The sequence below is a fragment of the Pelobates fuscus genome, chromosome 2 (assembly GCF_036172605.1).
Source record: "Pelobates fuscus isolate aPelFus1 chromosome 2, aPelFus1.pri, whole genome shotgun sequence".
Taxonomy (NCBI): Eukaryota; Metazoa; Chordata; class Amphibia; order Anura; family Pelobatidae; genus Pelobates; species Pelobates fuscus.
Genome location: NC_086318.1, coordinates 187969218 through 187988224, shown reverse-complemented (window position 1 = coordinate 187988224; position 19007 = coordinate 187969218).

Here is a 19007-nt window from a genome sequence, read left to right as displayed (position 1 = left end):
GTGTTGTGTGTGATGGGGGTGAGAGTGCTGTGTTGTGTGAGAGTGCTGTGTTGTGTGAGAGTGCTGTGTTGTGTGAGAGTGCTGTGTGTGAGAGGGCTGTGTGTGATGTGTGTGAGAGTGCTATATGTGATGGGTGTGAGAGTGCTGTGTTGTGTGATGGGTGTGAGAGTGCTGTGTGTGATGGGTATGAGAGTGCTGTGTTGTGTGTGATGGGGTGAGAGTGCTGTGTGTGAGAGTGCTGTGTTGTGTGAGAGTGCTGTGTTGTGTGAACGTGCTGTGTGTGAGAGGGCTGTGTGAGATGTGTGTGAGAGTGCTATATGTGATGGGTGTGAGAGTGCTGTGTTGTGTGAAAGTGCTGTGTTGTGTGAAAGTGCTGTGTGTGATGTGTGTGAGAGTGTTGTGTTGTGTGAAAGTGCTGTGTGTGAAAGTGCTGTGTGTGAAAGTGCTGTGTGTGATGTGTGTGAAAGTGCTGTGTGTGATGGGTGTGAGAGGGCTGTGTGTGATGGGTGTGAGAGGGCTGTGTGTGGTGTGTGTGTGAGAGGGCTGTGTGTGATGTGTGTGAGAGGGCTGTGTGTGATGTGTGTGAGTGCTATATGTGATGGGTGTGAGAGTGCTGTTTGTGATGTGTGTGAGTGCTGTTTGTGTGAAAGTGCTGTGTGTGATGGGTGTGAAAGGGCTGTGTGTGAGAGGGCTGTGTGTGATGTGTGAGTGCTATATGTGATGGGTGTGAGAGTGCTGTGTTGTGTGAAAGTGCTGTGTGTGATGTGTGAGAGTGCTGTGTTGTGTGAAAGTGCTGTGTGTGATGGGTGTGAGAGTGCTGTGTGTGAAAGTGCTGTGTGTGATGTATGTGAAAGTGCTGTGTGTGATGGGTGTGAGAGTGCTGTGTGTGATGTGTGTGAAAGTGCTGTGTGTGATGGGTGTGAGAGTGCTGTGTTGTGTGTGATGGGTGTGTGAGAGGGCTGTGTGTGATGTGTGTGAGAGTACAATGTGTGATGGTGTGAGAGTGCTATGTTGTGTGAAAGTGCTGTGTGTGTGTTAGAGAGTGCTGTGTTGTGTGAAAGTGCTGTGTGTGATGTGTGAGAGAGTGCTGTGTTGTGTGAGAGTGCTGTGTTGTGTGAAAGTGCTGTGTTGTGTGAAAGTGCTGTGTGTGATGGGTGTGAGAGTGCTGTGTGTGAGAGGGCTGTGTGTGATGTGTGTGAGAGTGCTATGTGTGATGGTGTGAGAGTGCTGTGTTGTGTGAAAGTGCTGTGTTGTGTGAAAGTGCTGTGTGTGATGGGTGTGAGAGGGCTGTGTGTAATGTGTGTGAGAGTGCTATGTGTGATGTGTGTGAGAGTGTTGTGTGAAAGTGCTGTGTTGTGTGACAGTGCTGTGTGTGATGGGTGTGAGAGTGCGGTGTGTGAAAGTGCTGTGTGTAATGGGTGTGATAGGTGTGAGAGTGCTGTGTTGTGTGAAAGTGCTGTGGTGTGTGAAAGTGCTGTGTGTGATGGGTGTGAGAGTGCTGTGTTGTGTGTGATGGGGTGAGAGTGCTGTGTTGTGTGAGAGTGCTGTGTTGTGTGAACGTGCTGTGTGTGAGAGGGATGTGTGTGATGTGTGTGAGAGTGCTATATGTGATGGGTGTGAGAGTGCTGTGTTGTGTGTGATGGGGTGAGAGTGCTGTGTTGTGTGAGAGTGCTGTGTTGTGTGAACGTGCTGTGTGTGAGAGGGATGTGTGTGATGTGTGTGAGAGTGCTATATGTGATGGGTGTGAGAGTGTTGTGTTGTGTGAAAGTGCTGTGTGTGAAAGTGCTGCGTGTGATGGGTGTGAGAGGGCTGTGTGTGGTGTGTCTGAGAGTGCTGTGTTGTGTGAAAGTGCTGTGTGTGATGTGTGTGTGAGTGCTGTGTTGTGTGAAAGTGCTGTTTGTGATGTGTGTGAGAGTGCTGTGTTGTGTGAAAGTGCTGTGTGTGATGGGTGTGAGAGGGATGTGTGTGATGTGTGTGAGTGCTATATGTGATTGGTGTGAGAGTGCTGTGTTGTGTGAAAGTGCTGTGTGTGATGTGTGAGAGTGCTGTGTTGTGTGAAAGTGCTGTGTGAATGCTGTGTGTGAAAGTGCTGTGTGTGATGGGTGTGAGAGGGCTGTGTGTGATGTGTGTGAAAGTGCTGTGTGTGATGGGTGTGAGAGTGCTGTGTTGTGTGAAAGTGCTGTGTGTGATGGGTGTGAGAGTGCTGTGTTGTGTGAGAGGGATGTGTGTGATGTGTGTGAGAGTGCTATATGTGATGGGTGTGAGAGTGCTGTGTTGTGTGAAAGTGCTGTGTGTGATGTGGGTGAGAGTGTTGTGTTGTGTGAAAGTGCTGTGTGTGATGGGTGTGAGAGGGCTGTGTGTGATGGGTGTGAGAGGGCTGTGTGTGGTGTGTGTGAGAGTGCTGTGTTGTGTGAAAGTGCTGTGTGTGATGTGTGTGTGAGTGCTGTGTTGTGTGAAAGTGCTGCTTGTGATGTGTGTGAGAGTGCTGTGTTGTGTGAAAGTGCTGTGTGTGATGGGTGTGAGAGGGCTGTGTGTGATGTGTGTGAGTGCTATATGTGATGGGTGTGAGAGTGCTGTGTGTGATGTGTGAGAGTGCTGTGTGAGTGCTGTGTGTGAAAGTGCTGTGTGTGATGTATGTGAAAGTGCTGTGTGTGATGGGTGTGAGAGTGCTGTGTGTGATGGGTGTAAGAGTGCTGTGTTGTGTGAAAGTGCTGTGTGTGATGGGTGTGAGAGTGCTGTGTTGTGTGAGAGTGCTGTGTGTGAGAGGGCTGTGTGTGATGTGTGTGAGAGTGCTATATGTGATGGGTGTGAGAGTGCTGTGTTGTGTGAAAGTGCTGTGTGTGATGTGGGTGAGAGTGTTGTGTTGTGTGAAAGTGCTGTGTGTGAAAGTGCTGTGTGTGATGGGTGTGAGAGGGCTGTGTGTGATGGGTGTGAGAGGGCTGTGTGTGGTGTGTGTGAGAGTGCTGTGTTGTGTGAAAGTGCTGTGTGTGATGTGTGTGTGAGTGATGTGTTGTGTGAAAGTGCTGTTTGTGATGTGTGTGAGAGTGCTGTGTTGTGTGAAAGTGCTGTGTGTGATGGGTGTGAGAGGGCTGTGCGTGAGAGGGCCGTGTGTGAGTGCTATATGTGATGGGTGTGAGTGCTGTGTTGTGTGAAAGTGCTGTGTGTGAAAGTGCTGTGTGTGATGGGTGTGAGAGGGCTGTGTGTGAGAGGGCTGTGCTGTGTGTGTTGTGTGAAAGTGCTGTGTGAGTGCTGTGTGTGAAAGTGCTGTGTGTGATGTATGTGAAAGTGCTGTGTGTGATGGGTGTGAGAGGGCTGTGTGTCATGTGTGTGAAAGTGCTGTGTGTGATGGGTGTGAGAGTGCTGTGTTGTGTGAAAGTGCTGTGTGTGAGAGTGCTGTGTTGTGTGAAAGTGCTGTTTGTGATGTGTGTGAGAGTGCTGTGTTGTTTGAAAGTGCTGTGTGTGAGAGGGGTGTGTGTGATGTGTGTGAGAGTACAATGTGTGATGGTGTGAGAGTGCTGTGTTGTGTGAAAGTGCTGTGTGTGATGTGTGTGAGAGTGCTGTGTTGTGTGAAAGTGCTGTGTGTGATGGGTGTGAGAGGGCTGTGTGTGAGAGGGCTGTGTGTGATGTGTGTGAGAGTGCTATGTGTGATGGTGTGAGAGTGCTGTGTTGTGTGAAAGTGCTGTGTTGTGTGACAGTGCTGTGTGTGATGGGTGTGAGAGTGCGGTGTGTGAAAGTGCGGTGTGTGATGTGTGTGATAGGTGTGAGAGTGCTGTGTTGTGTGAAAGTGCTGTGGTGTGTGAAAGTGCTGTGTGTGATGGGTGTGAGAGTGCTGTGTGTTAAAGGGCTGTGTGTGCTGTGTGTGATGGGTGTGAGAGGGCTGTGTTGTGTGAAAAAAAAAAGAAAAAAAGTAGGCATAGACCGGTAGGGGAGATCCTGGGACTTCCCCTGCTGGCCTTGGCCCCACGGCCACCGCGGCCCATCCGGGCATTTGCCCGGTGTGCCCGAAGGCCAGTCCGGGCACACTCATATAGTGTGACTTAATCCCCATGATTTCCATATGTAGTACTTAGTTATTTCTCCTCTCGTTTTGCCTATGTTATCTTGTCTTGTTTTAGTTTGTATACCCAGTCCATGTACAGTCCTGTCCAGTCATGCCCATGTTATGTTCATGTTTTCCTCATGTCTTGTGTATATGTTCTGGGTTCTATTAGTTCTGTCTTGTTTTCATGTTTGGTGCCTATCTCTAGTCTTGCCTTGTTTCTAGTACTGGATACAATCTTGCTGCAGAGACTCCCTATTCAGCTCCTGGGAGGTCTGCTTAATTTCCAAGCTCCTAGTTCCTGGTATCCGCTGAAGCTGATTCAGGGTCTTGGTATGTGGCTGCACAAACGCTGGTGCTCAACACCAGGGGACGTGCGGTTACCCTGCACCAGACCCTGCTAATCCACCTCCACACTGTGACTCCTACTCTGAACATCAGGCATACTAGGTCCCGGTCCTGCTCCGCCGCCCAGACACTGTCTGGGTCCCGGGCACCGGACCGCCACCCTGACAGTATCCGGGCGGCGGTGCAGGAGCGGGACTGGGTAATCCAGGGACGAACTATAGGAATGAACCCAGAAATCCCAGCATAAAGAAAACCAGACATAGACTAGAAAACCAAAAAAACAAGAAAAACTAAACAAGAATTGTAACAAGATACCAGAAGCCATTGCCAGACATCTCCACAGAACAGAGCAGGACGTAACATAACTGAAAAACTAAACAAGAATTGTAACAAGAGTACTGGATACCAGAAGCCATTGCCAGACATCTCCACAGAACAGAGCAGGACGTGACAGATTCAGAGTCAATACAAGGATCTAGTGTGTGTATGTGTGTAGATTAGATGATCCAGAGTTGGGTAAGGGATCTAGCGTATATCTGGAATGTAATGTGTGTAGTTGTGCAGTGTGTGTTTCTGAGTGGTGCTTTTTTATTGGACTAACATAATATTTCAAAGGCAAGCTTTCCAGAGTTTTCCTCTCTTCCTCAGGTCTGAAGCAATACTGATCAATCTGAAAGAGTTTAACACTTAAAACAACTGATGTTAGCGAAGGGGAGGGAGGGGGGTTGCGTGTGGTTTCATAAATAGCAGAAGATGTGCCTGAAAAGTGAAAGGTGCAGGTTGGCTGAGAATAGCCAGAAAAAGTTAATAAACAGATGAGAATCAATAAGCTAGTTAAAAAGAAAAAAAGAGGAAAAACAAGAAAACAGCAAAGCAGGGCATGCAAGTATATAAAAAACAAATATCAATGGTATATCTAATAGTGACAATAATGCTCAAAACTCCCGTGTGGTATCCCCTAGAGCCTAGACCAACACCAAAATATACATACAATACAAACACAATGGATGGAGCAAATATAATCCTCTCTTCTCAATTCAATAATGCTGTGGAGACAGAGAGGTACACAAAATAGTGCAGATAACTTTAAAATATCAATGTAAAAGGTAACATGTGTAAGGAAACACTCACACAATCAGAGACAATTAATATAAGAAAAAAAATAATATTAAAATAATGTTAATAATAAAAAAATAATAATAAAATAAAAAATATATTAATATAAGAAAAAAAATAATATTAAAATAATAATAATTAAATAATAATAAAAAATGCCCACCCCCACCAATGCTCTCCATCACACACTGCACTCATACACACACACTGCACTCATATACACACTGCACTCATATACACACACACTGCACTGCATTCATTATATACACACTGCATTTATGCACACACACTGCACTCATACACACTGCACTCATACACACACACACACTGCATTCATTATATACACACACTGTAAATAAATATTCAATTAATATTATTTTTTCAGGATCTAATTTTATTTAGAAATTTACCTGTAGCTGCTGCATTTCCCACCCTAGTCTTATACTCGAGTCAATACGTTTTCCCAGTTTTTTGGGGTAAAATTAGGGGCCTCGGCTTATATTCGGGTCGGCTTATACTCCAGTATATACGGTAGGTATGTTTATAAATGGATCCAATAAAGGTGAAACGAGAATATTGAAATATAACTATGTAAGACATTAAGATGTGTGCTTATAAAAAGTTTTGGTAATGTATGAGAAAGCCAGAGTCTACATTAAGTCTTTCATTTCTGGTGTTGAAATGTGTGATCATTTTCATCTCAAAAATCTTTTCGTTCATGAGAGTCTTTGAACTTCCCTTTAAGAACTTTAATTCTGAAGTTTTGGATGGAGTGACCAGTCTGGGTGAAGTGATGACAAACAGGGGTACAATATCTGTTTTCCTTATGGTTCTTGATTGAGTGTCTGTATAGATTTATTCTGAGATGCAGCTTAAAGCGGCACTGTCATGCCGAATTCCGTTTTTTTTTTAACCCCCCTCCCGCCTCAACTACATCCAATCGACCCCCTAGTCACCCCCAAATGCCCCTATGCCCCCCACATTACCTATTTTTTATTCTTTATTTTCTGCCCTGATCTATATTCAGGGTGCCGCCATCTTTGTGTGGGTAGGTGAAGTCCCTGTGGGACACGTCATCTACCCACACTAGATAGCCCTGAGATTCCCGCACATGCCCAGTGAAACATCTGGACATGCGAACGAGAATTTCACCTATTCATTCATTCATCAGACAGACGAATGAATGAATAGAAAAAATCAGACGAACAAACTAACACTGTGTATCAGTGTTCGTTTGTTTGTTCACTTTTATTACAAGGAGGGAGCTACCGGCGTGCAGCTCCCTCCTTGCAATATGTAAAGACAGAAGCGGCAGGGAGCAGTGCTCCCCACCACTTCATAAGCCCCCCAGGTCCCCTCCTCACTCTATGGGGGTCAATATGACCCCCATAATAGCACAAGGGAGATTAAAATCTCCCCAATGCCCCTACTCGCTATATCGCCACAGGCTGCTCACTGTAAAAAAAAAAAAAGGGTAATAAGGGGGGGGGACCTACTGTCCTCCCCCGCCGGCCCCCACCCCTGGACGGCGGGTGGGGGCCATAATGGGAATTAGGGGGGACCTACTGTCCTCCCCTCAGGCCCCCACCCCTGGGCGGCGGGTGGGGGCCATAATAGTAATAAGGGGGGGGGGAACTACTGTCCTCCACCCCCCGGCCCCCACCCCTGGGCGGCGGGTGGGGGCCATAATAGTAATAGGGGGGGGACCTACTGTCCTCCAGCCCCCGGCCCCCACCCCTGGGCGGCGGGTGGGGGCCATAACGATAATGGGGGGGACCTACTGTCCTCCCCCCGCCCCCACCCCTGGGCGGCGGGTGGGGGCACTAAGTAAATTCCCCCTCCCATCAAGGTGACTAGGGGTGCCCAAGCCCCTAGTCACCCACCCCCCACCCAAATAAAAAATGCCCCTACCTACCCCCCTCATCCTAAAAAATAGTGAGGGGGGAATAAAATTGCTAACCTGTAAAGTAAAATTAAACTTACCATTCGACGTCTTCTTTTTTCTAAAATCTTCATTTTCAGCCCCAAAAAGGGCCAAATAAAAAACCATCATAGCCGTCGAACTAAAAATAAAATAAAAAACCCGAGCGCAAAAAAAAAACCTGACGAAAAAGAAAAAACCCGAGCGCACAAAAAAATAATCCATCTTCACCCATGGAGGCTCCGCGCAGACTGAGCTCCGCAGGGCGGGGCAAGGCTTATAAAGCCTTGCCCCGCCCTGCAATTAGCCTAAGAACACTCTGATTGGTGGGTTTAAGCCAATCAGAGTGCTCTTTGTCATTTTACAAGCGTGGGAAAGTTCTTTGGAATTTTCCCACGCTTGTAAAATGACACAGAGCACTGTGATTGGATGGATTTCAAGCCATCCAATCACAGTGCTCTGTGTCATTTTACAAGCGTGGGAAAATTCCAAAGAACTTTCCCACGCTTGTAAAATGACACAGAGCACTGTGATTGGATGGATTTCAAGCCATCCAATCACAGTGCTCTGTGTCATTTTACAAGCGTGGGAAAGTTCTTTGGAATTTTCCCACGCTTGTAAAATGACACAGAGCACTGTGATTGGATGGATTTCAAGCCATCCAATCACAGTGCTCTGTGTCATTTTACAAGTGTGGGAAAATTCCAAAGAACTTTCCCACGCTTGTAAAATGACACAGAGCACTGTGATTGGATGGCTTGAAATCCATCCAATCACAGTGCTCTGTGTCATTTTACAAGCGTGGGAAAATTCCAAAGAACTTTCCCACGCTTGTAAAATGACACAGAGCACTGTGATTGGATGGATTTCAAGCCATCCAATCACAGTGCTCTGTGTCATTTTACAAGCGTGGGAAAATTCCAAAGAACTTTCCCACGCTTGTAAAATGACAAAGAGCACTCTGATTGGCTTAAACCCACCAATCAGAGTGTTCTTAGGCTAATTGCAGGGCGGGGCAAGGCTTTATAAGCCTTGCCCCGCCCTGCGGAGCTCAGTCTGTGCGGAGCCCTCCATGGGTGAAGATGGATTATTTTTTTGTGCGCTCGGGTTTTTTATTTTTCGTCGGGATTTTTTTTTGCGCTCTGGTTTTTTATTTTATTTTTAGTTTGACGGCTATGATGGTTTTTTATTTGGCCTTTTTTGGGGCTGAAAAATGAAGATTTTAGAAAAAAGAAGACGTCGAATGGTAAGTTTAATTTTACTTTACAGGTTAGCAATTTTATTCCCCCCTCACTATTTTTTAGGGTGAGGGGAGTAGGTAGGGGCATTTTTTATTTGGGTGGGGGGTGGGTGACTAGGGGCTTGGGCACCCCTAGTCACCTTGATGGGGGGGGGGAATTTACTTAGTGCCCCCACCCGCCGCCCAGGGGTGGGGGCCGGGGGGGGGGGGCAGTAGGCCCCCCCTTATTACTATGATGGCCCCCACCCGCCGCCCAGGGGTGGGGGCCGGGGGGAGGACAGTAGGTCCCCCCCCTACTACTATTATGGCCCCCACCCGCCGCCCAGGGGTGGGGGCCGGAGGGGGGAGGACAGTAGGTCCCCCCCCTCTTATTACCATTATGGCCCCCACCCGCCGGCCAGGGGTGGGGGCCGGGGGGGGAGGACAGTAGGTCCCCCCCCCCACTACTATTATGGCCCCCACCCGCCGCCCAGGGGTGGGGGCCGGGGGGAGGACAGTAGGTCCCCCCCTACTACTATTATGGCCCCCACCCGCCGCCCAGGGGTGGGGGCCGGGGGGGAGGACAGTAGGTCCCCCCCCTTTATTACCATTATGGCCCCCACCCGCCGCCCAGGGGTGGGGGCCGGGGGGGAGGACAGTAGGTCCCCCCCCTCTCATTATCTTTATGGCCCCCACCCACCGCTCAGGGGTGGGGGCCGGGGGGGGGGACAATAGGTCTCCCTCCCTTATTTTACTTTACAGCCCCCACCCGTCGTTTAGGGGTGGGGGGCAATTTTTTTTTTTTTTTTACAGTGAGCAGCCACAGGCTGCTCACTGCTTACTAGACATGCCCCTAATCGCGGTATAGCGAGTAGGGGCATATTATTTACTAATACCAAGTCATTTTTACTTAGTGTTAGTAAATTTGGCTGAAAGACCAATTTAGGTCTTTCAGCCTTTTAGTAGATAGCTCCCTGATACCGTGGGAATTAGGGAGTTATCTACTAAGCGGCTGCAAGATGCAGCCACAGCAATGAATAGGATCGGAGTTTCATTCATTTGAATGAAATTCCGATCCGAACAAAGTACCGAATTGCATCCTAACACCAATGGAGAAACAGTGCTCATTCTGTTAGGATGCAATTCGGCAGTTTTGCCGTTCTGTCTAAGTGACAGGACGTTCGGCAATACTGACAGGAAGCATTGTGGGAACTGGGAGGAAAGCTAGGGATCATGGGAAAATTGGTCTGACCAGCGGAAATGAAGCACACTTTGCTCCTCCGCTGGTCAGAGCTGGTCAAGCGGAGGAATCCTCCATAAGACAAAGAGTCCCTACTGTGTCTTATGATTTTAAAGAAAACTAAAGAAGACAGGAAGAAAAGAATAACAGATCCCGAGAGAGGGGGAGAAGAGGAAGAGATTGAGGAAAGGTAAGTTCGGCATGACAGTGCCGCTTCAAGGTCAATTTCTCCAATGTAGCAATCTTTGTCACACACTGTACACTGTATCATGTACACCACATTCGCAGATGTGCTCAAATGTGATCCCTTAATGTTGTATGTAGAGATGTCCCGAATAGTTCCTTGCGAACATAGCTTGTTCGGTCCACCCCCTATTCATCATAATTGAGTAAACTTTGACCCTGTACCTCACAGTCAGCAGACACATTCCAGCCAATCAGCAGCAGACCCTCCCTCCCAGGCCCTCCCACCTCTGGACAGCATCCATTTGAGATTCATTCTGAAGCTGCATTCTTTTATTTTTTATTTTTATTCATTTTTTAGACAGAAGTGTGTTATATTTGAGCATGCTAGGCTGAACGTGCGTATATCATGGCTAGTTGCACTGAGGGTATGAGTATATAGCAGTACATTGTTGTGAAAGATGGCTGTCATGTTTAGGGTGTAGCTTGCACGTTATCAACTGTGTATTTATATCAGCAGCTCCACCACAAGTTATAAATCAAGTGTGAGTCGCCCCATGAGATGAGACTAGTGAATAACATAATACATGAACGGTTAAGGTAAAGGCATGTAAGGAACTGCGACAATATACTCTTTAGGAGGTGAAATAATGACATGTTTAAATGCTTGCTACTTTATGATTAGTTAATGTGCAGAGAGCAGTTCATGTGATCAAAGGCATAGTGTGGAGGATCGGCTATAGTGGGACATGCTTGGCAGGCTGCTGTTTACTGCTTGTGCTCATCCGATCCCTTCTGGGTGCCAGGTGCAGACCCTGGGAGTCCCTGATACCTGGAACAACAAAGGCAAGTCTCTGGCTGAGTGCTTGGTTCGCGGCTTGAGGTGGTGGAAGCTTGTTTTGTCGGGTGGTCGGATCTGTCCCGGTGGTGCTTCACGTCCGGTACGGGATTGTGGTGGCTTAAGGTGGAGGCGAGTGCTTGACGTGGGGCATGCTCTGCATTTCTGTTTGTGCCTCCGGTCCCGTCTTCGACGCCTTTTGCGTTAGTGGATTTTAATGGGGACTGCTTCGCTTAGCTGTGGTGGAGCTTGTTGGGGCTGTGGTGGAGCTTGTTGGGGCTTCCTGCTTGTTTTTTTGCTTCCAAAATTGATTAAAGAGTCTGTCCAGCTTAGACTTAATATCCTGCCATGCTTTGCTGGTACCAGGAGGACACGTGGCTGCCGCCATATTGGGAGAGTCGCAGATGAGTATGTCACCCTGGGCGGCTGTGCTCTGTGCGTCCATTAGCTCCAGACAGCCTCTCAGGGGTGGACCGGGATAACACCCACCAGTCTGAGGGGGGGGGGGGGGCACAGAGCTCCTGCCGGGAAGTAGCTGCTCCTGGGCATCCCAGGATCGGGAGATCGGTCACCTCTCCCGCCCGGTGAGCAACAGGCCACACTTGCCACGCGGAGGTAAGTAAGACTCTGTCGAGTTGCTGGCCGCTATTAAGCATGTCGGGTCGGTCAGGTAGGAGCAACATTGCTGGGTCATCCCCTTCTGGGGTGAAATTAGCTTGTTGATAGCTGCTTAAAGTGAGATATTGAGGGAGCTCACACGAAGTGCTTCCCTTACACTACCTGATCGATACAACATCATACCTGATGTTTTAAAGCACGTTATTCCAAACAATTTAGGAATGTTAGGTGATTTATGCCCTTTATGGATTAAAACCAGACTAATCCATGGGAGTTTTGCCATGGATCCCCCTCCGGCATGCCACAGTCCAGGTGTTAGTCCCCTTGAAACAACTTTCCCATCACTATTGTGGCCAGAAAGAGTCCCTGTGGGTTTAAAATTCGCCTGCCTATTGAAGTCTATGGTGGTTCGCCCGTTCGCGAACATATGCGTAAATTCGCGTTCGCCGTTTGCGAACGGAAAATTTTATGTTCGCGACATCTCTAGTTGTATGATTTGTTATTGTGTCTGGCTGTGTTATTGCCATATATATATGTTGACACACTTTGCAGAGTGATTTGTTGCATTGTACAGTGTCATTCTGTGTGAGCTCCTTTTCTGTGGTCAATTTGCTGCGGACCAATCTCTGTCTCAATTTAGGCAGTTGTTTGAATGCTAATATGGGGGGTTTAGGAAATATTTTTTTGAGTGTGGGCTCCTCTGAAATTAATGGTTGTAGCTCTTTAATACTTTTGTAACTAATTATGTAACTACTAGAGGGATTCTTGTTTTATTTTCCTTTTCTCTGTATTGTAGGAGCCTTTCCCGTGGTGGTTTTTCGGGCAGATTTTTTAATTTTTTTTTAGATATTGTCCTTTCCTTGTAGCCCTTTTGCCTAAATGACTCTGACAGTGTACTCAGGTGCTGATATCTGTCTTTTCTGGCTATCCTCAAACAACCTGCACCTTTCAATTTCAGGCACATCTTCTGCTATGACACCTCACTCACCCCACTACCTCCCCTTCTCTAGCATCAGTTGTTTTAAGTGTTAAACTCTTTCAAATTGATCAGTATTTATTCAGACTTGAGGAAGAGAGGAAACTCTCGAAAGCTTGTCTGAGAAATATTATGTTAGTCCAATAAAAAAGTATCATTGCCACCCTAGAAGGCCCTACCCCACTATCACTAGTTACTCTGCTCCAGGTCATAACGTACTGCATACCAACATTCAACGCCAAACCATGGATAGATAAGGGGGTCACACATCTCTCCCAAATGACAACACGCCACAAGCTGAGATCATTACAAGACATGCAAGAGAAACACCACATACCAAAAGCCTCGCAATTCTCACACATACAGCTAAACTCCTTCATGCCTAGATTGAATAACTGCCAGCCCCCCCACCCCCTTGAGGGGACCGACTCCGATTTTGGGATGACGGGATGGGAACAGATGGCGGTTAGGGGTTTGCTGCTCAAGGGATGCAGACCACTATCCTGGTGTTATCGAATCCTACAATCCTCCACACACTATGCAAATACTAGACAAGCGACACAGTGGGCCCAAGATACACAGTGCACTATAACGAGAGAGCAATGGGAAACCATACTAGGGGTACCCAAAAAAGTGATAAAATCAGAAACATTGCTAGAGCAACACAGTAAAACGGTATATAGATGGTATATGGTCCCCACACGTATCCACAAGATCTATCCGGACTCGTCTCCGACATGTTGGAGATGTGGGCCGCAGCCGGGCACAGTACTGCATGTATGGTGGAACTGCGCTCTCATCTCTGGATTCTGGGAAGCAATAACTAAACTAATACAGGACATTACCCACACAAAGTTGCCCCTGACACCGTTGACGTGCCTCCTGCTGCACATGCCTCCTGGCAAACCAGCGGCAGTACAGAAAGTAGCCTTCCACATCCTCCTGACTGCACAGAAGGCAATAGCATGCCTATGGAAAACCACAAGGCCCCCACAGATCACAGAAGTGTGTGCAGAGGTAGATACGCAGAAAATAAATTAAACATGTTACCCATGACTAAGATGGCAACGGAGGCTTGCAGGCTTTGGGGCTCCTGGAGGACGGGCATTACCGTAGAACATGACTTAACAGGGCTAATGCTAAATACCTAATTCCTACATGTCAGCCAGGAGAAACCTATGGGCCTGTTGTGTACACCAAACTAGAACTAGCCAAGGTGTAAATTATTGCTGTATACCTATGTAGCAGAGTGTGATGTAATGAAACTGTATTGTACCTGCCGGCTACAAAAGGAACTGCCCCAAAAATACTGAAGTAGCAATCCGAGGGCTGTATGCTTCCTAACCCCCACCCCTTCTTTCCTTTCTGTACCCTATCCCCTCCTCACCTGAACTGTTGATGAAAGAACTAAATAAAAACTTTAAATGGAAAAAAGTATCATTGCATACTGCAATACTCTCTTATTTTGGTATCTTGTCTACTGGACTAATACGGTTAATTTAATCTACTATATATATATATATATATATATATATATATATATATATATATATATATATATATATACAGTTGCAAGAAAAAGTATGTGAACCCTTTGGAATGATATGGATTTCTGCACAAATTGGTCATAAAATGTGATCTGATCATCATCTAATAGACAATCACAGTCTGCTTAAACTGATAACACACAAAGAATGAATGTTGCCATGTTTTTATTGAACACACCATGTAAACATTCACAGTGCAGGTGGAAAAAGTATGTGAACCCTTGGATTTAATAACTGGTTGAACCTCCTTTGGCAGCAATAACTTCAACCAAACGTTTCCTGTAGTTGCAGATCAGACGTGTACAACGGTCAGGAGTAATTCTTGACCATTCCTCTTTACAGAACTGTTTCAGTTCAGCAATATTCTTGGGATGTCTGGTGTGAATCGCTTTCTTGAGGTCATGCCACAGCATCTCAATCGGGTTGATGTCAAGACTCTGACTGGGCCACTTCAGAAGGCGTATTTTCTTCTGTTTAAGCCTGTAACGGATCCACTGGCACCCCGACTGGGTAATTCAGTTGAAAGATGCTCCTAGCGCTTCCAGAGGACTCCAAGCACTCCACCAGACACCATAAGCACCGCAGGCTGCAGCTATCTCCCTTCAGAACGAAGCAGGAACAAGCTCTTACAAGAGCTCAGTGATTATAGCAAGGGAATATGCCTAGCATAGCAATCCCTTGTAGCAGATTCCCCCAATAAGAGACAGGACTCAAGTTGAGGGTAAAAATAGAACTCTCTGGCTGCTAGCTTGCAGCCCTTTTTATTAGGTGCTCCCATGAAGGGGAGGGACACACACAGTAACGTACATTAACCAATCACACAATAGTTACATCCCACACATAGCCCTCCCCTCTACCTGTAAACTAATTATCTGTACACACAGGAAAATACAATTATCATAGGTAGGGAAAATACAGTTTTTACACAACATTCATAACTCCCAAAATATACATCACATTCGCATAAAAATACATATTCACAATCAATCAATTCAGGGGAACAACATACTCAAAAATCATACGAATTGGACCAGGGGTTCAAAAGTTAGTACAAATGTGCATTTGACCTTCTGGAAGCATGGTTTTACAGGGCCCTCTATCCTGGAGACAATGGGGGGAAGTAATCCAATTATCCAGGACTAGAGGCAGACTCCATTAACCACATGGTTGCAAAATGACATAAAACACTTTAAAATACATAAAGTCACATTTTACACATAACACACAGACATTTCACATATCCCCAGATAGCTCAGGTCTGAGTGCACATTATTAGGTGAATGGCACTCAGACCAACCGAATACAGTTTAATCGCCATGGAGCCAAAGTCTTTAATCACACAAATAGGCTCCATGGCATAGCTATCTGGGTTACCACAGCTCACACAGGGCAAGTACCAAATGACCCCACTGTATTTAAAGGGCCAGAATGAGTGACATACACTCTGGTATGGCCGAATACTGTTTTTAAAGGGCCCAATCTCCCAGGGCCATAGTCCAAAGACAGCAGGCGGGCAGCCAGGCTTCTCCAATGCAATGTGGCGAGATTGCTCTCGTCACATCTCTCCCCTTTTCCAAACAGACTATCAGGGTATCTGACCTTCTGCCGGTCAGTGCCCTTGTTAGTCCAGCAGCCCACCCACAAAACAGAAAAAGCAATACAGCCCACCCACAATAACTGGTTACTACACCTGGGTAGAGGAGAAATTTGTCCATGTCCAGGTGCCTCACCATGGCTGTGTGGGGGACTGGTAGGCTGCCTTGGTGGGTTGCTGAGTGGGCAGAGACCAGCGGTACTCTGCCCTGATGCCAGCACTACCACGGGAGTAGTCTGGTTGAAGCCTGGTTGCTGGAGACCGACTGTCTCCCCTTTAGCTGCACTGCTCTGCTGCTGGAGACCGACTGTCTCCCCTTTAGTTACACAGCTCTGCTGCTGGAGACTGACTGTCTCCCCTTTGGCTAAACAGCCCTGTCGTGGGGGGGCAGGACCGACCATCCCTACCCCCTGTGTGGTAAGTGCAGAGACCACGGTCCCATCTGCACCGGTGGGGGGCTTACAGTCTCCCCCTGGTACATTAAGCTGCCGCTGGGGAGAGGGGGTAACAGGCTCCTCTCCCAATAGAACACTCTGCCGCTGGGGAAAGGAGACTGGGCTCTCTATTCCCTGCACATTACGGATCCGCCGCTGGGGAGAGGTGGTAGCAAGCTCCTCTCCCATACATACTTTCCGCCTTTGTGGAGGGAGACCGACTGTCTCTCCTCCCAATACAGTGCCCTGCTGCTGGGGAAAGGAGACTGGGCTCCCTATTCCCTGCACATCAATGATCCGCTGCTGGGGAGAGGTGGTAGCAAGCTCCTCTCCCATACATACTTTCCGGCTTTGTGGAGGGAGACCGACTGTCTCTCCTCCCAATACAGTGCCCTGCTGCTGGGGAAAGGAGACTGGGCTCCCTATTCCCTGCACATCAATGATCCGCTGCTGGGGAGAGGTGGTAGCAAGCTCCTCTCCCATACATACTTTCCGGCTTTGTGGAGGGAGACCGACTGTCTCTCCTCCCAATACAGTGTCCTGCTGCTGGGGGGGGGGAGGTCGATGCTCTCCACTTTCTGTAACTCCAGCTCTAGTTGGGGATCTGGGCCGGTTGCCCAGCATCCCTGTAGGGCCGGTGGAGAGATCTCGGTCCCATCTCCACCTGCCTGCAGGGGGTCCTCCCAGGACCAGTCTATGAGGTCCTCTACCGCGGGTACCTCTGGTTGCTGTTGGGGAGGGAGACCGGTTGTCTCTTCCTCCAATAACCCATTCTGCCACTGGGGAGTGAGACCGACTGTCTCCCCTCCCTGTAAAACATACTGCCGCTGGGGATCTGGGCCGGGTGCCCAGCATCCCTGTAGGGCCGGTAGAGAGACCTCGGTCCCATCTCCACCGGCCACCTCGGTTTCTTCCTTGTCCCACTCTACCTGTGGCTGGAGTTTCTCCCAACGTGCCCACTGGCCTTCCCTCAACGCCCTGTGTTGTAGGTTCCGGGTCACCATGTCCCACACGAACCGCACGTATTTCTCCTCTGGATTGGGTCCGTAAAACTTCAGGTGCAACCCTACCATCATGCCAAACTCTAGTACGGAGTAGCTATACGTCATGCTTGCTGTAGCCACTGCTGGTTCCATTATGTTGCTGAAGATAGGGACGCTGCACAACTCCACACGGTACCGGTGTCTCTGAGCTGCTTCTCCTCGCACTAGGACGCCATCCCACCGCTTGCCACCAATGTAACGGAGCTCCGTGTACTCCGACCGAGTACCCTCCGTTGATGGATGCTCCTAGCGCTTCCAGAGGACTCCAAGCACTCCACCAGACACCATAAGCACCGCAGGCTGCAGCTATCTTCCTTCAGAGCGAAGCAGGAACAAGCTCTTACAAGAGCTCAGTGATTATAGCAAGGGAATATACCTAGCATAGCAATCCCTTGTAGCAGATTCCCCCAATAAGAGACAGGACTCAAGTTGAGGGTAAAAATAGAACTCTCTGGCTGCTAGCTTGCAGCCCTTTTTATTAGGTGCTCCCATGAAGGGGAGGGACACACACAGTAACGTACATTAACCAATCACACAATAGTTACATCCCACACATAGCCCTCCCCTCTACCTGTAAACTAATTATCTGTACACACAGGAAAATACAATTATCATAGGTAGGGAAAATACAGTTTTTACACAACATTCATAACTCCCAAAATATACATCACATTCGCATAAAAATACATATTCACAATCAATCCATTCAGGGGAACAACATACTCAAAAATCATACGAATTGGACCAGGGGTTCAAAAGTTAGTACAAATGTGCATTTGACCTTCTGGAAGCATGGTTTTACAGGGCCCTCTATCCTGGAGACAATGGGGGGAAGTAATCCAATTATCCAGGACTAGAGGCAGACTCCATTAACCACATGGTTGCAAAACGACATAAAACACTTTAAAATACATAAAGTCACATTTTACACATAACACACAGACATTTCACATATCCCCAGATAGCTCAGGTCTGAGTGCACATTATTAGGTGAATGGCACTCAGACAAACCGAATACAGTTTAATCGCCATGGAGCCAAAGTCTTTAATCACACAAATAGGCTCCATGGTATAGCTATCTGGGTTACCACAGCTCACACATGGCAAGTACCAAATGACCCCACTGTATTTAAAGGGCCAGAATGAGTGACATACACTCTGGTATGGCCGAATACTGTTTTTAAAGGGCCCAATCTCCCAGGGCCATAGTGCAAAGGCAGCAGGCGGGCAGCCAGGCTTCTCCACTGCAATGAGGCGAGATTGCTCTCGTCACAAAGCCATTTTGTTGTTGATTTACTTCTATGCTTTGGGTCATTGTCCTGTTGCAACACCCATCTTCTGTTGAGCTTCAGCTGGTAGACAGATGGCCTTAAGTTCTCCTGCAAAATGTCTTGATAAACTTGGGAATTAATTTTTCCTTCGATGATAGCAATACGTCAGGGCCCTGACGCAGCAAAGCAGCCCCAAACCATGATGCCCCCACCACCATACTTCACAGTTGGGATGAGGTTTTGATGTTGGTGTTCTGTGCCTCTTTTTCGCCACACATAGTGTTGTGTGTTTCTTCCAAACAACTCAACTTTAGTTTCATCTGTCCACAGAATATTTTGGCAGTACTGCTGTGGAACATCCAGGTGCTCTTGTGCAAACTGTAAACGTGCAGCAATGTTTTGTTTGGACAGCAGTGGCTTCCTCTGTGGAATCCTCCCATGAAATCCATTCTTGTTTAGTGTTTTACGTATTGTAGATTCGCTAACAGGGATGTTAGCATTTGCCAGTGACTTTTGGAAGTCTTTAGCTGACACTCTAGGATTCTTCTTCACCTCATTGAGCAGTCTGCGCTGTGCTCTTGCAGTCATCTTTACAGGACGGCCACTCCTAGGGAGAGTAG